Genomic DNA, 22,836 nt, shown 5'->3' on the forward strand with positions numbered 1-22,836 from the left:
GAAAACAGTCTTTTCCTCTCTTGGTCACTAGTTCAAATCCCAAGTCCCAGATCAGCAGGACATTAGCAGGAAACACTGTTTAGAATGTGGGCCAATAGATAGCGCACTGGAATGGGCGTCAGGATTTGCCATTGGCTTGTCACGTGACTGAAGGTAAATCACTTCACATGTGTGTCCATTTGTCTCCCCTGTTGTGCACCTTTCAATAATCCTTCATCTTAGTGGCAGGCCTGAATCTGCAGCCCCTCATCAACCAAGGTATTAAATAAAGCTTTTAATGAAATAATTGTGTTGAGACTTTCCGGGCCCTGGATGGTTTGTGAGCACAGGAGTAGCAGTAGTTTTTTTATGATCGATCCCCCAGAAAACCAGATACTCAGATCTGATCAAGTGCCCAAGTAATCTTACTAGGCCTTGCTACTTCAAAGAGACAGCAGTCCAGGAGTTCTGCTCTCAAAGAACGGGGGAATCTCAGGTTTCAGTTAAATACTTACACTTACCTATCATATTTTGTTTTTTCCTTCACCCTCCAAAAATGGTAGAGTAACCAGAATAAAATGAGTGCTGTGTTTTGCTCCAGAGGTAGCTAAGTTTAAATGTATCAAACTTTCCAAAAGTTTGTTTTCTTTGTTCTTTTTCTTACTTGACACCAATCATAAACATACACAAATTTCATGGAGGGATTCTTCTGGGGATATCCCAAGATTGAAAAGCTGCAAAAATTCTGCCAGGTTTCAGGTGAGCTTTACAAATAGCTTATCAGGATGAACATTAAGGCCACCTCTTCACTTCCAGGAAGATTGATGGTATGGCATGCGATCTTCGGCAATTCAATTTAGTGGGTCTAGTAAAGACCCACTAAATCAAATGCTAAGGGCACCTGCATCAACGGTGGTATTCTTCGATTCATGAGGAGTAAAGGAAGTTGATAGGAATGTTGGCTCCCATCAACCTCGCACTGTGGAGATGGTGCCAAAGATTAAGGTAAGTCAACTCTAGCTATGCAATTAACGTAGCTGTAGTTGCATATATTAATTTGACCTTCCAGGTAAACATAGACAAGGCCTAAGTCTTTGGAGAGATCTGGGCTGTGATCTTATTTTATTACTGTGTCCAATGGAGTATATAAGCTCTGGCCAGGGATTTGAAGGGAAAGATTTAACAACCTCACTGAAAGGAAAGACTATGGCTGCATGCCTTAAGTACAGATATGGTCCCTTGGTAGAACTAAGCTGGCTCAGCTGTCAAGAGTTAAGTAATTCCCCTGCACTCTCTACCAGGGAGGTACTCTTGAGGACTGAGTTGGCTCATTGTCAGGGTTAGATGCTTTGCAGGGAAAGTAGAGTGAGAACAAGGCGCTCTTTGTGCTGGAATCAAGCTTTGGCTGCACAAAGATGCCTCATAGTCTCATTTAAAAACCCTCGTTGTAATCAGATTGGATGGTGTGTTTGACCATGACTCTGAAACTCAGTGGAGAATCTCTTGTTGGACTCTTAGGCTGTGTCCAGACTCAGGGGTTTTTTCGAAAAAAGTAGCCTTTTTTCGAAAAAACCTCACCTGCATCTAGACTGCAGCTGCGTTCTTTCGAAATTAAATCGAAAGAACGCGGCTTTTCTTTCGATGGCGGTAAACCTCATTTCACGAGGAAGAACGCCTTCTTTCGAAAGTTCCTCTTTCGAAAGAAGGCGTTCTTGAATGTAAATAGGGCTTCTTCGAAAGAGAGCATCCAGACTCACTGGATGCTTTCTTTCGAAAAAGCAAGCCGCTTTTTCGAAAGTTCAACGTGCAGTCTAGACGCTCTCTTTCAAAAGAGGCTCTTTCGAAAGTATCTCTTTCGAGCTCTCTTTCGAAAGAGGCTTGCAGTCTAGACATAGCCTTAGTTTAAGCCTTAGTTGGGGGACATCTTCAGGGTGCTTCCGCAACATTTAACCCTGGTCAGTGCACTCATTCAAGTGCCCTTTTGAAAACAAGGGCGTTAGCCTCAAATCTCCCTGTGGTATCCATGGCTTGTCATGTGAAATATATTGGCTAGATAAAGAATGAGGTGGAAGAATAAAACGTCATCCTTCCTAGATGGAAAAAGGACACATGGTCTCCCACCTGTGTGAGCCGTGTCAATTGGAACACTCCAAACCATTGCAGAACAGAAATGATGCTTTGCAATTATGTGATATTCCACTAGGTCAAGAAGTTCTCAGCCCTGGTTTACACTAGGGAGTTATTTCAAAATGAGAAGCAGAGTGTCCACACTACCAAGCCCGTTATTTTGAAACAAGGGGCTGGTTATTTTGAAATCTGTGCTCCTGCTTTCCATGAGGAGTAATGCTTCTTTCAAAATAATTATTTCAAAATAGTGATAGTATGGATGCTCCATTGCTCTTATTTTGAAATAACTACGCCCCAGAGTCATTCAAAGTAATTACTCCCCATTGCTTCCTGGGGCTTTAAGTCGAGGTAGCACATCTACATTACGTGAGCCTGCCTTGGACTAATTTTGAGGCTTCCCTGTAATGTGGACATGCTATTTCAAAATAGTTATTTTGGGAGTTATTATTTCAAAATAATTTCCTAGTGTAGACACGCCATCAGATGCTATGGGAAACGGGGAGGAGGAACCAGAGTCAGTGGAAGAGATTAAAATCACCTCATGAATTAAAAGCAGGTTTTAAGCTCTTATTTCGGATGGAGGTTTTAAAGCCTCCAGCCGTACAGGAACCGCGTCCTTTGTTGTGATTTAATCAAAGACATTTTGAAAAACTCCATGAGAAGGTAGCCCTATTACTTCGTTGGTTCTCTGGTGGTACTTGAATGTCATGTGTTTGTAGTAGGCAGCCTGAGGGACTAGTGTGGGCAGTCATAGCTGAATCTTATCTCTTTGAAATGGACAGCCCTATTAACTGTCATGAGGAAAGTATGAGGTTGTTTATTAGAGGATATAGTCATTTTCTCGTTAATATATCAGTTTCAATAATTGCTTAATAGGAAATAATGGGCAAACTCTGAAGCACTAGTGATCATTTGTGTAATTGTTCTTTTTCCAGATTATCATTCAGCCCATCACTGAGTTATTGGAATAGAAAGCAAGAGGTCCACCTCTTCCTTTTTTAAATGCAAGCTTTTTATCCTGGGCCAAAGTGACCCTCCAATAAAATACCAGTGTGTCTGGCGGGTGGATGTCAATCTTCAAAGCATTTGCGTGAAAATGATATCTTCTTTTGCCATGACTGAGACTGCCCTGCTGCTTGACCCCATATAATGCAGACATAATAACCCTGCAATTAGGGCCTGGCTGTCACTTGTTATGCAAATGACTGACATAGTCCGCCCTGGTGACTAAATGGCTGGATCAGGGCGGTGACAAAATCCTTTCTTACAGCTATTGTTGACCGGGAGTCAAAAGTGGCCAGGAACTTCTGAAAACCAAAAAAGGGATGCAAAAATGTATATATGGGGAAATAACTTATTGAGCAAGGAGATCCGGGCTTCCCAGCCAAAGATAAGTGCTCGGCTTGACTGCTAACCTTTGGAATTGTCTGTGATGAGCTAGCTAATGCTTGCTCATGTCAGTGTCATTCCTCTGAGTCATATAAAACACTAGGGTTAATGTGATCTGTGCAGAGGACAGGCTATTCTGACAAAGGCCACATAGCGGGACAACATTTTGGCATTAGTGGTGATTTTCAGGACATTTTAAATACTGTTCAGCCCCTGATCCTCTCATGCCTTTAAGTTCTAAATATTTTCATTCCATTAAAAAAAAAGACTTGGATGTGTTTCCGTGGAGAGGCGGGCCTTTCATCCAAAATGTTCTGCAAACTGTCAGATCCTAGTCGCAGAATCTCTGACTAAGCCCACGTCTCATGGGCTAGTCAACAGTCTGTTGTAATATTACCCCAATTACTTATAGAGGAGGGAGTAGGTGGCATGCTTGACTGGACTGATTCGTGTTCAGTGACACCGGTCGGCCAAAACTGCCGCTGAATGTTTAAACAGCCACTGTTGTACTTGTCACCAGTAAGCAATGGCCTGTCCCCCATCTCCTCAACCAACAGGAAAGGTTGTGTTTGTTTTCCTTCACAAGGCAAACAGCAGCTCTGAGGAGGGTAGATGGTGGTTATAAAATTATCCTGCCCCTATGGATCAGAGAGCACTTGGCTGTGCCTCCTGCCTCATAAGAACCATAGGGTGTAATTACCTCACAATGATAACCTGCCCCCCCGTCATCTTATATTATTTACTGAATCTCATTACACTGTCTTGAAGCTCTGCCTTGTGGTCATCATAAAGAAACTCAGACGTTATCTGTGGTCCTGATTGCATCGGCAATTCCTCTTCTGTTGAAGGTTACCACTGCAATTAGAACAGCATGGGATCTGTGTATAACATGAGCAGGGGAGGGGGCAAGCAAAGCATTTTGAGACCCTGATATAACACTGAGAACCATTGCTGCACATCCTCTGAAGCCTGCTGAATTCAGAATCCGTCTTTCCATTGTCAGGAGCAGGGCCAAATGGATTAAAGCTTTGTGCTGAACTTGATTTCGAACAGAAGTTTCCAATTATTCAGAGATTCACCGAGTTGAAGACCAGAAGCTACCGTTAGATCAGCTAGTGTGAGTAGTATAAATCCCACATTACACAGGCCATTAAATTCTAGTAGAGCTCAAAAACTTGTGTTTGGATAAAGCAGGGGTCTGAAACTCCTGGCCCGTGGGCCATCCCCAGCTGGACAATGGCACAACAGCCTGGGAGTGCATTCGCCCACTGTGCTCCACTTCCCCCATGGCTCCTACCACAGTAGGGAGTGCTGGGGGGAGCGACCACTGTGGCTGTGCTGTGCCAGCCTCCCCCGTGATCTCCAGAGATGTGTGCTTGGGGGACCATGGGGGAGGAGGAAGGGGCGGGGCTTGGGGCTAGTAACAGACAGCCCTGCCCTCCATCCTGCTGGGAGTCCCGGACTGGACTGTGAGATCTCTCTGGCCGGGGAAGGCCTGTGGGCCAGGAGTTTCAGACTCCTGGGCTAAAACATACCTCCCAGAAAGGCACGTTGTCTTAGAATGCCAAAAGGTGGAGAATCGACCACTTCTGGTAATCAGTTCCCTTGGATAATCGTGCTTACTGTTTTAAAATAAGAGGCCTTATTTCCAACTTGAATTTGTCTGGCTTCAGGTTTCAGCCATTGGTTCTTGTTCAGACTTTCCTCATTACATTAAAAGACCCTTTAAGACAGGTGAAGGATAAACTTAACTTTTGTCAATATGACCCCTGCTGTTAAAGTCTGGTCTTTGTAAAGAGGTACGTGCTTGAGCACAGGTATACAAAAGGAGGGGACAGGTGAAACTGGTTTGAACCTGTCGTAAGGCCTGCAAAATGACAGTGAGGGGACAAATGATGATTGGAGGGAATTTGGTGCAAAGGGGCATGATCTGTATATGCATGCAATTGTAAGTGGTCAGCAAAAGGGGGGTAATTACCATGTAAGAAAGTACAAAAGACCTTGCCTTTTGTTTGGGCTTTGCAGAAACTTTGCAGAAACTTTTTTTTCTCCTGAGTATCCTGGAGGTTTTTGCCCTGGAATGCATTCCTGAATAAAGCTGGTTGCTTAAGAAGGGTGTCTGGAATTGATTTGGTAGGGGTTTTGGGCCCCCATCCGAACCCTCGGATTAAATTCTCCGTCATTTATGGTGTCAGAAGCGGGATGGATCGGGACACCAGGTGATTGTGACGAGCCGGACCGGAGAGACTGAACAGAAAGGCGCCATACAAATCGGTAAGAGATCCGTGTTAAAAATCTCACTGTTCTGTTCCTCTCTCCTTGTCCTGAACGGCTGCTTTCACTGGCGGTAAGCGTCCACCCTACGTTAAGAACATCCTTCCCAAGCAACTGTAAGTCTTTCTCTTTTCTTTTTCTTTATTTTTTTTTTATTTTTTATTTTTTTTTTTGGTTTTGAATAAGTTTGTTATAAAGGGGACTGTGGGAAGACACAGAAACAGGGTCAGCTCAGGCTTGAAGCTGAGAGGAAGGCAGGTTAGTGCCGGATTGGAACTGTCTTATAGGTAATAGGACAGGGATTATGGGGAATAAAGGATCTAAGATAGATCCAAAAACCCCATTGGGTAAAATGCTGCAGATTTATAGCCAGCCAGGGAAATTGCCAGCAGGTCTTAAGCTCAGGAAGCTGGCAAAGCTCACACACGCGTGGAATGAATATACTTATGTAGAATCAGAATTGCAATTCCCAGTTCAAGGTACCTTTCAATTAGAGAAATTAAATTATTTAAAGGGTGTCTTAGAGTCCAGTCACCCCTCCCAGATGAATTATTGGCACCTCTGGGATGATCAGGCCTCTAAATTAAGAGATAAATCCATAATGGCTAGCCTAAAGGACTCAAATGAAAAACTAAAAAAACAATTGGCAGAAATAAAGGAGAAATCTGACTCCTCTAAAGTTTGTCCACCTCCGTACGTTCCTACACCAAGCGCGCCCAGCGGAATCTACCCATCCATCTCGAAACCACCAGCTCCGCTGCCAGACCCACCTGAAGATCTATTGGACCTGTGGGTCCCCAATTTCCCGGCTCCCCTTCCCACCGACCTGCCCCAGCATCACCAAATATTGCTTACCGATCATTCAGCTGCATCAGCCCAATTTAAATCTCCTGCACATACTCACACCTCTGCAGGGGCAGTGGGGAATGTCAACCTGGCCAATAAAACTTCAGACTGTGAGCATACTCAGAGTCCAGTAATTCTGAAGCAGTCAGAAGTCTCCTCAGAAATGCTGCAGCGGACATTGGCAAAAGACTTAAAGGACCTGGGGTTTGTTATAACTAAAATAGATCCCGAAAATAACTCAGTGACTATAAGTAATGAAGTAAATAAGGATGTGATTATTGAAGTTGGACCTAAAAGTTTTCCTGGACTGTTTAAAGAGAATATTAATCTTTTCCCACTAAGACAATTTCCTAATCCAGCAGGGGGCGCCCCAGCACTTATCCACGTCCCCTGGACACCTAATGACATCATGAATTTTAGGCTTACTCTCCCAAAAATAAGAGAGGATCCTGTGGGCTTGCAAAGGGAATTGCGCCAGATTTTTGAAGTTTATCAGCCTACCCACAGAGACATTGACATGCTACTCTCGGGAATAATGGAACCCCATGAGAAGCAAGCTCTTTACACCCAAGCAAGGCGAGGCCCTGGGGATACTCCTGCCCACCTGGGTGAGCAATGGCCCCAAGATTTGCCAGGAATTCCTGCTACGGCTGCAGAACGTACCAGGCTAGCAAATGACCGTACAGGTCTCCTGAATGCAATTACCGAAATGGTTCCAGTGCAAACTGATTGGTCTAAAGTATATAACTGCAAACAGAAGCCAGATGAAAGCCCTGTTGATTTTCAGGCAAGGCTCTTTGCAGCCATGAGAAAGTATAGCACCTTTAACCCAAATGATGCCAATATGCGCACTATGGTAGTAACCACCTTTGTGCAGAATTTAAGACCAGAAATTGGAGACAAGATTATTAATAATATGATTGGATGGAAAATGGAAACTACTGAGAAAATTTTGGAAGCTGCAACTCAGTTCTTTGACAACTTGCAAATAGAAAAACAAAAGAAAAAGGAACTTAAAAATACCCTAATGGCACTACAAATACAAGATTTACAAGGCCACGGGCAATCAAAAGGTCAGAGGGAAGGCCCAAACAGACCCCGGCGTGGCCCCCAACCTAATGATGTGTGTAATTACTGTGGTGGGTTTGGCCATTGGAAAAATGAATGCCGTAAAAGACGACAAACTAGATATAACCAGGGCCCCAACAGACAGTCCGGACCATCGCCACAAGAACAGAGGTGGCCCAATACTAACCCCTTTCCAGCAGGTGCACCCAACAGAGACTACCCTCCGGAGGACCGACAAAGGATTAATCCGTTCTGACTATGCCCAGAGGTTATTGATAAAACATTGCAATGCTCTCTGTTACCTTCTGTCTCTCTTTCTGCTACACCTGATGCCTTAGTTTCATTTTCCGTTAATGGAAACAAACATGAATTTCTAATTGATACTGGTGCCTCTCTTTCCACAATAAGAGAGGATGAAGCTCCCAGTCTGGCCAGAACTGGAGAAATAGTAAATGCTGTGGGGGTTGGGGGAGTAACTATCCCCCATGCAATGAGTGAACCGTGTTCCTTAACCATTGGGCCTTTGACAGAGGAACATGCCTTTCTGTTATCTCCCAGTACGCCTGTAAACTTGATGGGTAGAGACCTGCTGTGTAAATTGAATGCTACAATTTATTGTTCCCCTGAAGGGGTCTTTGTTGATATACCCCATAATCAGGCACCAAATTTCCTCATGATGTTAACAACAGACGGACAAGGTATAAACCCAGACTCCAAACTGGAGAGTGTGGAGCTGGACCAGGTACCAACGTCTTTGTGGGCTTCTCACTCCAATGAAGTTGGGAAACTGTTAACAGCAGAGCCTGTACGGATCAGGTATAAACACGGCCGGCCTTACCCTCGAGTGTCTCAGTACCCCTTGTCCCAGGAAGCGGAGGAGGGCATAGCGCCTGTAATCTCCTCCCTGTTGGAACAAGGAGTGCTCATAAGAACGCAGTCTGTGTGTAATACCCCAATACTTCCAGTCAAAAAGGAGGGGAAATTTGATGATCAAGGGAGACAGATATATAGATTTGTGCAGGACCTAAGAGCTGTAAATCAGTTTGTTATCCCCAGATTTCCTGTGGTTCCTAATCCAGCAACAATATTGTCCTCTATCCCTGCAGGTGCTAAATGTTTCTCTGTCATAGATTTATGTTCAGCCTTCTTCTCCATTCCCATTGATAAGGATTCACAGTTTTTGTTTGCTTTTTCCTATAAAGGGGAGCAGCTGACCTGGACCAGACTTCCTCAAGGGTATACTGAAAGTCCCACCCTTTTCTCACAACTGTTAAAAAGGGACCTTGATTCAATTTCTCTGCCAAAAGAGTCTACCCTTGTTCAGTATGTTGATGATTTATTGATAGCCTCACCTAATCATGAAGCATGTAAAACGGATACTGTACATTTGCTGTGTGAATTAGCAAAGAGAGGTCACAAAGCCTCCAAGGCAAAGCTCCAGTTCTGTAAAGCAGAGGTTGAATATTTGGGTCACCTCATATCCCAAGAAGGGCGAAAGCTTACTGATAAACGCATAACCTCTGTTCTTTCTCTCCCTCGCCCAGTAACTAAGAAACAGGTTCGGTCTCTCTTAGGTGCTGCTAGCTATTGCAGACAATGGATTCCTAATTTCTCTGGTCTTGTAAAACCTCTTGTATCTCTGACATGTGACAAGGTGAAGGATCCCGTCCCGTGGACAGAGGAGGAAGAAAAATCCTTTCAAAAAGTGAAAGCTGCTTTGGTCTCTCCACCCTCTCTTGGGCTCCCTGATTATGATAAACCCTTTACTCTTTTTTGCCACGAACAGGATCAGGTCGCTTCGGGAGTATTATGTCAGCCATTTGGAAATCGCCTTCGTCCTGTAGCTTATTTTAGTGCTCAGCTTGACCCAGTAGCAAAGGGTTTCCCCCCGTGTCTTAGAGCTGTGGCCGCAGCTGCTGTACTATTAGAAAAAAGTCAATGCCTGGTATTGGGTCACCACCTGACACTTGCTGTACCCCATGCAGTGCAAGCTTTGTTGAATAAGACTAAGACCCAGCATTTGTCAATGCAAAGACTGACTAACTATGAGAAAGCCCTTTTAGGAGCCCAGAATGTCTCTATAGTACGCTGTTCTACTTTAAATCCTGCCACCCTTTTTCCTAACCCTACTGATGGAGAGCCCCATGAGATGGAACCCCACGATTGTTTAGCATTGGTGGACCTCACTTGTACCCCACGATCTGATCTAAGGGACATTCCTTTGTCCAATCCTGATTTAGTGTATTACACTGATGGGTCATGTAAAAGGGATGAAAGGGGAAACCTTATAAGCGGGTATGCTGTTGTTTCTGATCATGCAATAATTGAAGCTCATTCTCTTCCAGGGATAAAAAGTGCACAAGCCGCTGAACTAATTGCTCTCACTCGTGCCTGTATTTTAGGTACTGATCAATCTGTTAACATTTATACTGATTCAATGTATACTTTTAATATCTGTCATTCTGTAGGTCAGATTTGGAAACATCGAGGATTCTTAACATCCTCGGGAAGTGCTATTTCTAATGGATCCCTTGTTAATGACCTCTTGCTTGCTATTCAATTACCTTTTGCTATTTCTATTATGCATTGCAGTGCTCATACTGATAAAACTGATACTATATCAGTAGGAAACAGACGGGCAGATTTTGCAGCCAAGAATGCAGCTGCCAGTGGACCTCCAGCTCCATTTCAAATCCTGGTTGCTGTTTCTGTTCCCCTGACTCTAAATGATTTATCCCTGTTGCAATCTAGGGCACCTGAGAAGGAACAACACAATTGGTACAAAGCTGGGTGTCGTATTCAAGATAATAACATTTGGCTTTCACCAGATGGACGACCTGTGGCTCCTTCTACATTGGTGTCCCACTTGGCTACCATTACCCATGGATTAGGACATATGAACAAAAGGGGGGTAGCAGACCAGATTCTGAAGCATTGGTATGCGCCCGGGATTCACCAAGCTGCTGCTAAAATCAACAGCAATTGCGCTACTTGTCAAAAGTTCTCTACCCAGGGTGGAGAAAAGACTACTCTGAGTGCTCATACTTGGGCCTATGGACCCTTCCAATATTTGCAGATTGATTTTATAGAGTTAACCCTTTCCTGTGGGTTCAAGTATTGTCTGGTTATTGTATGTGTGTTCAGTGGTTGGGTGGAAGCTTTCCCTTGCCGCCGAGCGGACGCCACTACTGTGGTGAAGAAATTAGCTACTGAGGTGGTTCCCAGATTTGGAATCCCTTTAAAAATTGACTCGGATAAGGGAACCCATTTCACGGCCAAAATCCTGCAAGATCTGTGTAGAGCCCTCCACATAGAACAACGATTCCATACTCCATATCATCCCCAAAGTTCAGGGCATGTTGAAAGGAAAAACCTCGATATCAAACGGAAGTTAAGCAAGATTATCTCTGATACTGGACTCAAGTGGCCACAGGCATTGCCCCTTGCCCTCATGCATATCCGAAATACCCCAAACCGCAAACATGGTCTCACCCCTCATGAAATCCTATTTGGGAGGCCAATTTTACTTGGATTTGAGCCTCCTGGAAAAATTAATCCTTCCCACTTGTCTGAATGTTATGACGAACTACTTCAATACTGTATACATCTGTCTAAAATTGCTTTTAGTCTCTCCTCTCAGGTTGCAGAAGCCTTACCTGTCCCAACTGATGTGCCTTGCCATGATGTGCAACCAGGAAACTGGGTCCTGATAAAAGAATTCCGGAGGAAAGACTGCCTATCTCCAAGGTGGAATGGTCCCTTCCAGGTTTTGCTGACTACCAACACGGCTGTGAAGGTAGCCGAGCGAGATTCTTGGATACACGCAAGCCACGTGCGCCGCACCGTTGACCCTCAGAAGTTGTGTGAATTTGCCTCTCCCGACATATCGCCTCCTACTGAACCTGTCAGCCCAGAGCCAGAAGAGAACGACTTTCTACCGCTTTCTGAGAAAGAAATCGAATCACTTCTCCTGAACGAGGGATATACATCATCGGAAATCAAAGACCTGGACCTCATTCACTACGCTCTCACTACAGGCCAGATCCCTTCTGGTCCTATTAGTCAAGCTGACATTCCACAACAATCTGCACCCGACCTTGCCATTGAACCTACCGGCATTTTGTCAGAGGACGGTGGGTTTTCTACTTATAACCTCCGTCCGCGCAAGTGCTGAAAGGATTACAATCCTTGCACAATGGCTAAACTCTTGTTCCTCCTTTGTATAGGCCTTATTTGGCTCCAAGGGGGGAATGGTATTGGTACTAACACCTTTCTGCAGCTGGCAGAAGGTATAGCACGAGCCGCAAACAAAACTAAATGTTGGGTGTGTGCCTGGGCACCACAAAGTGCGCATAGTGGATACCCAATAGGTGCCCTTCCGTTAAACAAAACTGGACTAGTAAGTGATGCATTACTGGAACAAAATGACCAAACTGTGTGGTTCAACCAGACTGGGTGCATCCAATTATCATTCAGTGGTACAAGCCCCCTATGTAGGAATCTTACAGGTACCACCTTTGTCGGGAAATCAAGCTGCACACACATTATAACAAAGCTGAATGGGACACATGTATGGCATAATGGTTCCACTATGTCTACCGCAAACCTTTGGTGCACCCTATTCAAACCAGAAATAACAACCATATGGGGAGGGACCACTAGTACAGACCTTTGCAAGGAAGGTAACACCACCTTTGGGAACCGAGCCATGATGACATATCAGTCTGACTCGTGGAACATGTATAATTATTGGTGGATATGCGGTAAATTTGCCTATAAAAGGCTTCCGCAGAATGCCTCAGGGTTTTGTTACCTCGGTCTTGTGACACCAGCTATGAGAATTGTTGACACTTTGCCACCAGGGCATATCAGGAATAAGCGGGATGGGTCTTGGGAGAAAGCATGGAACTGGATAGAACAAACTGCCCTTGCAGTAGCTGAAACTACCATTCCATGGGTAGGGCAGGCAAAAACAAATCATGATTTAAAAACAATGTCCTTGCTTATGGAAAAATTCATGAATACCACAGAGGGGGCATTAGGTGTGGTACAGGAAAATTTAAATGAATTACGAATCTTTACCCAGCAAAACAGACTGGCTCTTGACTATCTACTAGCAGCTCAAGGAGGGGTATGTGGATTAATAGGCCCAGAGTGTTGTGTTAAAGTTTCTGATGTGAGTTCAAACCTAACCACAAGGATAAAGGAAATCCAAACATTGTCTGTCCAGACAAAAACATTTAGAGAGCAGTTGCAAGACTGGAATCCTTTGAATTGGTTGGAAATAGAGTTAAGCGAACTCATGAAGAAAGTGGTGGGAGGAATATTGATGTTCCTTGTCTTAATATGCTCTATATACATAATGATACAGCTAGCCTTATGCTGTATTAAAAGGTGCTTACAAAAGATAGAAAATGTAGCAGAAAGCAAAGTACAACAGATGCTTCTGCTAAATGTACAGAACCCTCCCAAGAAAGACTACAAAGATACTTGCACGTTTGAGGATGAATGGGAAAGGATGCTTCAGATTAATTGTGATCCACAAGTGGATCAAAGGGGGGAATGAAGGATAAACTTAACTTTTGTCAATATGACCCCTGCTGTTAAAGTCTGGTCTTTGTAAAGAGGTACGTGCTTGAGCACAGGTATACAAAAGGAGGGGACAGGTGAAACTGGTTTGAACCTGTCGTAAGGCCTGCAAAATGACAGTGAGGGGACAAATGATGATTGGAGGGAATTTGGTGCAAAGGGGCATGATCTGTATATGCATGCAATTGTAAGTGGTCAGCAAAAGGGGGGTAATTACCATGTAAGAAAGTACAAAAGACCTTGCCTTTTGTTTGGGCTTTGCAGAAACTTTGCAGAAACTTTTTTTTCTCCTGAGTATCCTGGAGGTTTTTGCCCTGGAATGCATTCCTGAATAAAGCTGGTTGCTTAAGAAGGGTGTCTGGAATTGATTTGGTAGGGGTTTTGGGCCCCCATCCGAACCCTCGGATTAAATTCTCCGTCACAGGGGTGTCCAAACTTTTTTCAAAGAGGGCCAGATTTGATGAAGTGAACATGCGTGAGGGCCGACCATTTTGCCTGACATTCTTTGAACCATTAAAATTAAATGCAAATTAACTATTTTATGCAAAGTTTATTGCAAACGGCATACTTTTCATTTCGTCACATGGATGACAAATCTAAACAGGTGTTAAATCACTCTGCCTTTCATATCTGAAGGCCAGATGAAAAAAAAATCCAGGAAGCTGAAATATATGTCAGGAACATTGTAAAGTACATTACATATTATTGGTAATAAAGGTTGTCTGTCAACTTTTAAGTTCAAAAAATATGAACAGGAACATAACACCAAGTATACATGTTGTGTCCAAATATATTTATAACTGATTTAGACCAACTGACATTAACTGAGATTTTACAATGTATTCATCTCAATACATATGGATTCGTTGGGGGCCATAAAAGATAGATATTGCCAAATTACCTGTGGGGCCGTATTAAACCGGAACACGGGCCGCAATTGGCCCGCGGGCCGGACTTTGGACATGCCTGCTTTAAGAGCTGATATATTCTTCCTGTACAGGTATTTATGCTCTGTCATCCAGTTAACACTCAATCTTTTAGCTAAGCAAAACAGAACGTCACTCTGCTGTTTCATTTATGCTAAGGCTTTCCAAGGCTGAGCCAGGTACCGCTGGGCTTGGCAGTTTATAGTCCCGGTACCTCTGGTCTTGCCATGTGAGTTACCAAAATTAAAAAAAAAAAATGCTTCAGCCCCACCCCCTCTTTCATTACAAATTAAGCACTGCTGAGCTCTCAAAATCTCTCATTGTAAGGCATTGTCTCCAGCCTTTGAATCATTTTTTGTGGCTCTGTTTAAGGCTCTTCTCTCAGACATATTGTTCCAGTTTCAAGTTAATTATTTAATTTTGATTTTACAGCATCTAATACACGAGGCATTTCCCATAAATTAAATTTGCCAGATTTAACTGAAAGATTAAAATAAATACATAGGACAAACCCATCAAATCATTAGAATGCTAAACTCTGCAGATCAAATCCTCATCTCCCCCTCCTCCCAATCTATCAGCCCACATAACACAGCATCCATTAATTATTGTGCTCTGTATGTGGTTAAGAAGGGAAAGCAAACATGAATAAAAGCTCTTCCTTGTATTCTGCATGATCATTTAGGGCTTGATCTCAATGGGAGTATTTCCATTGACTTCAATGGGCTTTAAATCATATGGGAATACTTGTTGTTTTTCCCCTAGAAATCATTGGTAGCAAAATATACAAAGAGTATTTAGCTCAGGTTGCACTCTCTGATCCGACAACATCCATGGTCCAGCGTGATTTAGATGGATGTCCACTTATCGTGGGTGTAGCCAAATTTCCCACAGTCCCATGAAGTTTGTTTATAGCTATCAGTCCCAGTTCTCAGTGTTCTGTGCTGTTATTTCGCTCTAATTTACCCTTAAATGACTTCTAAAAGCCTACTAAGCAGTGGAAGTATTGGTGATGCTGCTTGACAATATTGACCTCCCATGGTTTGGCAAATTCTCTGGTTTGGCAACAGTCATGTCCTGAGGGTGCTGGACTTGCGAGATTCAACCTGTACTTATGAAAAGGATGGGATTAAAAGCTTTTGCGCAAAAGGGCCAGTGTAGACAGCTCAGATTTGTTTTGCGCAAAAAAGCCCCGATTGCGAAAATGGCCATCGGGGCTTTTTTGCGCAAAAGAGCGTCTAGATTGGCACGGACACTTTCCGCAAAAAGTGCTTGTGTGGAAAAGCGTCCATGCCAATCTAGATGCTCTTTTCCACAAATGTTTTTAACGGAAAACTTTTCCATTAAAAGCATTTGCGGAAAATCATGCAACAGGCCTTTATGATGTCACTGCCACACCCACCGCTCCCTTGTGAGGCTGATGTCCTAACATCGGCCAGTCTCTTTTTGAAGGCAGGACAATACTAACCACAGACCAATAGTTAGTCATTTTGAGGGAATGTTCCATCTCTTAAATAAGAGAACACAATCATATTATATTATTGTTGTCTAATGGCAAATATGTTACGTAAACTTGTAATTAGGGATTGTTTGTTTTGTTTTGTTTTGCCCCAAAAGAAATTTTCATTACATAGACATGACAACAGCAAATTATAATAAAAGCCTCAAAGCTAAATACAAAAGTAGGCTTTAATTTCCAGATTTATTTTAGTCTATTGCTTACATCAGCAGTTAGTCAAGTTTGGCTTGCTTCATTAAATAGTCTGCAGTGCCGATGTTTATGTATGTTTTTCCTCATTAAAGAGAAGATAAGATGAGCTATGAAGGGTACACTCTTCATAGCCATGAACTCGGTTCACCAGATGGATAAACTGCCACCAAAAAAAGCATTCAACTTGAGACATGGACAAATTGTTAAAAATGTAGGGGTGAGAGTAACGCATTAAATGTCAACTTTTTGTTCTTCACCTCCACTTTTCCCAAGCTAAAATGGACATATTTTTAATAACGTGTCCAATGTCTGTGTGACGGGGCAAGGCAGCCCCGCACTGAACCTACAGGGCCCAGCCAGGGTTACCTGGCTGCAGAGGCCCCTCCCCCACAGCCCTACCGAGCATGCCCGGGCTGCAGCAGGGCTATAAAAGCCTGGGCCAGGACTCAGTCTGGGGAGACAGCCGAAGGAGAAGGACTGGAGAAGGGAGCTCTCCCTCAGTGGTTGCCAGGGACTTCAGGAGAGGCCGGAAGGAAGGCGGAGGCGAGTTGGTGCAACCTGGAGACTGCCTGCCGAGGGGACGCCGACCTGGAGATCACAGCCAGCTGGGCAAGTCCAGGGGAAGGAAGCCCGGGGGTCCAGGTAGGAAGTGGCCCAGGGCAGGAGTGGGAGCCGCCTCTCCCGGCCCAAGAACCTCGGCGTGTTTCGGCTGGATGGCCCCGCCGAGGGAGTGACCTGGTACCTGGTCGCTCACAGGGCCCTGGGCTGGGACCCGGTGGAGTAGGGTGGGCCCAGGTCCCCCTACCTGGGGTGCATCCCCGCTACAACGATAAACTGCTTTGTGGACTCCGCCTTGCTTAAAGGGCCAGCTATAGACTGTTTTGTGGACTCAGGCCAGTGGGCCTTAGCCCTGCTTAAAGGGCCAGCTGTAGACTGTTTTGGGGACTCAGGCCAGAGGGCCTTTGGCCTGGCTTAAAGGGCCAGGGATAGACTGTATCACAAGGGTGTCGGGAACCCAGGCGGGAGGGGCCCGCCACAGTCTGAAAAATTAATGAAAGGGTTCAAGAGTTAAAAAATGACTTTGCTTTTTGTTAGGAAAACAATTACAAAAATCTGTTTCTTTACAAAAGTGCTAGAGGGGTAACAGTGATCTGAAGTTGATCAGAGAGATCTGTAATTTATGCACTGGCCATTCACTGCATCTAATGGATGCAGCGGGGGACTGAGAGAGGTAAGAGATCTGGATTCTATCACACAAAGCCCTGGTTTTCCGTGTGAGCTTAAACAAGTCCTTTCAGTTCTCTGGGCTCTGTTTCTTCTTTTTGTTTGCCTTTGGCAGAGGGGCTTTCTTCAGGCCCTGATTAATAAATGTGCACGTGATTTACATGTCCAGGTCCCCATCACGAAGAGATAGAGGAAAGAAGGGATAGTGGGGTGGGGAACCTTTTTTCAGTCAGGGGCCACTGACTCACAGAAAAATCAGTCGGGGGCCGCACACAGAGTGAGAATCAGGGGGAAAACCCCCTCACTGTGGCCTCCAACTGAGAAGGAGAAAGATATTTCTCACATTTCCCTTGCACACCAGAGCCTGGGGGGGCCCAGCCTTGAAGATTTTGTACCTCCAGCCCCCAAGGGAACAGCAGGGGAGCTGGAATGCCAGAACGGACTCCCCAATGCTGGGGGGTGGGTCCTGAGACTTGGGGACCGGATCTAGGCAATCCAAGATCTTCCCCACCCCTAGTCTAGGTAATATTTAATCCTGCCTTGAGTGTCAGGGACTCCCTCGAGGTTCCTTCCATTTCTGTGATTCTATATTAGTCCATTTTCTTGTGTCCCCCGTTCCCTTCGGAGGTATTTAAACTGGAGGAAACATTCACATGCAGTCATCCAACACACATGACACATGGCCTCCCTCTCAAGGAGGATGGAAGATTTTGTGGTTAGTGCATTGGGATGGAATTCAGGAGGTCTAGTTCAATTTTCCATGGACTTCCTGGGTGATCATGGGCGAGTCACTTAGTCTCTCTTTGCCTCAGCTCTCTATCTGTATAATGGAGTTAATACGACTTTCCTCTTTCGAAGGGGCATTATGAAGCATAGCTGCATTCAAACACAAGTCACAAGAGAAGAAAAGAAAAAACCCTTCTCACAATCAGAATCACGTTTGAGTTGCAGATGAACACATACCAGATGCACAGAAATAGCCACACCCAGTCAGAGCTCAGTAAAGAATAGAACTTGCATTGATGACATTTTCCCGTAATGTTGGCTTGTGGTTAAGGAAGTGTCACTCCCTATTTTCCCTGGGCAGAGCTCTGCCTTCCCTTTCCCTCTGCTGCCCTGCAAGAAAGATGGTTGCCATTAATCTGACAAGTTGTTTCCAGCTGCTGCAAGCATGTCATTCAACGAACTTCCTAACCCACACATCAATCTTTTTGACATCTGTCATGCAGCTTAGATCATCTATATAATATTTTTCCCAGTGAAAAAGGGTCATGCTGCAAAGATTCTTTCATTCATCTTAGGCGCGTGTCAAAAAGAAACATGGACTTCTTTTCAGCATGTCCAACTTTCCATGCTAATGGTGTCAACAGATCTACAAACACTGCCCATGCTTATCCTTTCCAAGTTACTGACAAGCTTCAGGGAGGAGAGAGATGTAGTCTGCATGAAATCTGCTGCCTACGTGGTGGGCAATATGATAATGAAGCCAATTAGCCCTTGCACTCTGTTTCTTTTCTTTGCTCCCATTGATAGATAGACGAAGAAAGACCTTTGTTAACTGATCTCCAGTTTGGCTCTGGATATTCCCACTGGTATTTATGTTTCTAACCCTCCATTCTCCTGATCTGTTTCTCTTGAAGGTTTAGCGCCTGTACAGTCTATGACTGACAGGATAATTCTTGTATTCCTTTAGCCCTCTCTTTGGTGTGCCATATGCCAGGGACTTTTAGCACCATTCAATCTATATAGCATATAATTATTTCAGTTTGCCATTTTTACACATACACATTCACATTAACATCCAAAATCTGGCATCACTTGTCACTGTAACTCAGATGTCAGGATGGATTGAAGCCATTCCTTGGAGGATGTGCATTTGAACTGGCAGAGAGTAAATGATGGATAATGAACATAAGCATTTATTTTGTCAGGACTTCAGCATATCATTGGATGGGAAGCATAGTCTAATGAATGCCACCCACACCTACCAGATGTGTCATTCGAGATTATGCCAGTTCCCTAACAAGACTATTGTTAGATACCCAATGCCACTCACTGGAGAGAAATTGAGAGTGTCAGAGGACTTTAAATTACTCATTATCTTGTTTGTTAATTTCAAGAATGTTCATGAGATGGTGCAAAAAGCCGGGTGTGGAGTGGGGAATGATCTCATAGATTCATGTTCAGTTGGAAGCAGAAATGGAAATTGATATGTGACTGAAGCAGAATAAAATTCAGCAGTTTCACTTTGCAGGGGTTTGTGTGAACATTTTCTTTGATTTCATAATCCCAGCTTTGGTTTTGAATTTCAAGCCTCTACAACCTCAAATCACCAAAGTGAAATTGCCAAGTTTCAACTTCTCTCATGCCAAAGCCATACAAAACTCTAAATTTTGCATGAGTTTGATGCAAGAGACAGTATCAAGACTTGGTCCCGGAGGTATCTTGTTAACAAATCTTTCAATGAACCTGATTGCAGTTTCAGTTTGTAAGGAAATCACATGAATCAAATGTTAATGTGGACGAGAGTCACGTTTTTGCATCTTGGCAACACCAAGGTGTAAGGTATACATTCAATCGGGCAGTCGGGAGTTGAAAGGTTCTGGGTAATCTTTCAAGAAGTAGGGGAGTATGGGAACTCTACATTGTAATACATGGTTACCTCCTTTCACAGGTTTTTCAGGCATTGATGTGCAATATCAATATTTTCTCTCATACGATTTCCACCACAGATTTGCAGTCTCACGAATTCAGAATATTTGCATGGTAAACTGAACTTCCTGCCACAACCAGGAAGTTCGCAAGGACATTGGGTAGGACAGCTATGGAAGTAGGCTATTGCTTGCCTTCAGTAGGATGTTTGAGCCACAAAACAGTAATGGGAACAGAAGTTGTCCCATTCCCTGTTTTTCCCCAATGCATAACAGGAACACAAAGGCATAAGGAGGAAAAGAAGTCCGGATGGAGGGGATTGTTCACCTGAATGATTACAAATGCCACAGGAGTGAGACATCAGAAAGACTGGGGTTTTTAAAGTTAAAACATTATAAAATGTCAACCCTATCTTGTTTTAATTTTGCATCTTCCCACTGCCCTTTTTATCTTGCTTGCCTTCAATGTAGCTGCCTCGGAACCAACCTGCTGTGAGCTTATGTTGAGTTGTACCTTACTTCCTGTGTGAAATCCCACTGTATTACTCATGGAGTAAAACACCACCAAATCTGAGTAAAGACATTGCAGTAAAAATCTGAAGCTGTTTGGACTTGAAGTTTTGGTTTATACCTATTAGTAATTCTAAAGTTTTAAAATAAGATTTAGTAATTGGTTTTGTGGAGACTCAGAGATGAACATACCTTTTGTCTCTGTGTTGGTCTCATATGCCATACCATGCTTTAGGTGCTTAATGAGAGAGACAGTCTCACAGTTGTCCAACTTTGAGTTCAATGAAATTCCATTGAACTCAGTGAATTCTGATGGCTTAAAACTAATGTGAGGAGGCCTGGAGTTTATAGATTCACTCTGCATTACATCTGTCCCCCACAGTGTCACCCACATAAATGAATCCTCTCTCTAGCTTAGTCCAGTCTGTAATATTCTACTGTTCGTTCCTGTGGTGATCACTTTCACTGGTGCATATGAAAAAAAATGGATTAGATTTTCCTTGTTTCACATTGTTCTCCTTGTATTTTTATGGTTATAGCAGTCAAAGGGCAATAACACCAGCACCATAATATTACCATTGTGTGATATTACTGAAGGAGAAGGAGTGGAGAGCTCATTAGGATTTGCACTCAGCCTTCTCGCAGAGAAGTGGCTTAGATCCCATAATACTCCTTGTGGTCCAGCTGTTGCAGAAATAAGCAAGGGTTTTCTTTTTCCCCCCATTTCTTTCCAACCCTCCCACTATCATTTCTTCACCGTGAACTGTATTTAATATGTAAATAAAAAGAAGGCTTTTAGGAGATTTAACTGTTTCCCTTGGTATTTAAATTATTCAATTATAACTAAAGCTATTAAAATACAGTTAATTAAAATTGTTAGATTGTTTTCCCATGCACTGATCACAGCAATGCCCTACTTCTCCCTCTAGCTGTTTAATTCCTATTAAAAATGATAATGCTTTGCTTTATTCATAAATGCAGTAACCTTACGCACATTCTTCAAGTGATCTCTTTGGTACAAACTGTGCTGGTTTCCTTCTTTTCTACCAGTGAAGCGGAAATTTTGCTGTAGTCTTTAGAGGTTTAATCAGCAATAAAAGGACTCGGAATTTAACATTACCAAGTCGCGAGAAATAATACATCTCCCCAGGACAAAAAAAATCTGCTTTATTTTGATGCAACGTAATGTCATTAGAGACAAAAAGAGAGCCCTGAAGTTTAATAAAAGGTGGAACCTAAATAAAGGTTTCATAACTCACAATATAAAAATACCAGATTTGCACTGTAAATATTTAATTTGAAAGGCTTCACAGCATTCTGGGGGGAATAACAATGTAGTTGAAGTCCAGATGGGTAAGTGCTTTTTCAAAAAATAATAAATAAAGGATGCCAAGCTGAGTTAATATCTTCTTAACTTTAGCTTAGTAGATAAAGAGCACCAAGTGACAATTGTGCCCCTCCTCTCTCCAGCCATCTTCTGTTGCAAAGGAGACACTATAATCACAAGCTGATATCCTAAAGAAGAGGGAACAGAACTAACACAGCATGATTCCCCCTCTTCCCATCCCCAAGGCTCTGGAAGCCCCAGCAACCATCTGGTTCTCCAGGGATTTGGGAAAGCAGGTGAAACCAGAGGGAAGAAGGACCAGAGAAATCTGGAAACCTCATTAATTACATGATGTTCTAGTGCAAAGTCCATTAGTAGTTCCTTGCAATATAAACTTATGATCCTAATTCATATCCCACCATCTCCATAGATGGAGTTGGCAGTGCATGGCACTGGCACAGGGGCAAATGTCTGTGTGGGGACCAAGCAAGCCATGCAGCCAAGGGGGAGCTCAAAAACATCAAATGGAGCTGGGTGATGGGGCATCAAATGTGCTGATTCCGTAAGGGCCACAGGGTTAAATTCCTCCATGAGCATCACACAGTTAGGAGGTCACACACCCAACATCCTTTGCTAGGCTGTGCCCTTTTCCCCAGCCTGTGGTGATAGAACAATGTTAGGGAGGGAGAAAACGCTACAATCAGGGTTGAGTGGAGTAAAAAACTGCCCAGGCTGTAATAGTTGATCTTCTCCTATCAGACTGTGAGGTCTTTAGCTATCCTAGATACAGCCAATCATGAGGCTTTGGTGACTGTAGTGAAATGTGTGGAAGTAGAGAAAGAGGATCCGAGTTTCAGGTGGGACCAAGTTGAGTGCGATTCAAGGGCCCGGAAATGCAGGCAAGGGGTCAGGCTGGTGTCACAATCCCTAGAGCCTCAGCATGTTAAACTGACTAGTCAGGGCACTCAGTAAAGGTCTTTTTCCTTCAACGCTGCCTGGCTGTTGCCTCCATTAGAGGAAATGAAATAGTGACATCTCAAAGAATTCTATCAGGTACAGGATTCCTCTCTTTGCAGGAGATCCTACATGTTCCTTTTAGGAAACTACTCACCTGCCCTGAGAGCATTCATGTAGAATAGCAAAGAGTTCTCACCTGGCTGTCCTTCCATTTAGTGTGTGTGTGTGTGTGTGTGTGTGTGTGTGTGTGTGTGTGTG

The 22,836-nt window shown here is 43.6% G+C and overlaps 1 long non-coding RNA gene across 1 annotated transcript in view; it reads left to right on the forward strand.

Moving 5' to 3' along the window:
- Window positions 1-4,327: 4,327 nt before the first annotated feature.
- Window positions 4,328-22,836, forward strand: part of LOC112544317 (uncharacterized) — a 49,204-nt gene continuing 30,695 nt past the window's right edge. Inside the window, exon 1 of the long non-coding RNA XR_012905770.2 lies at window positions 4,328-4,612. This is a non-coding gene — a long non-coding RNA (uncharacterized LOC112544317). The remainder of the gene's footprint in view (window positions 4,613-22,836) is intronic.

The sequence above is a fragment of the Pelodiscus sinensis genome, chromosome 8, assembly GCF_052426305.1.
Source record: "Pelodiscus sinensis isolate ZL-2025 chromosome 8, ASM5242630v1, whole genome shotgun sequence".
Taxonomy (NCBI): domain Eukaryota; kingdom Metazoa; phylum Chordata; order Testudines; family Trionychidae; genus Pelodiscus; species Pelodiscus sinensis.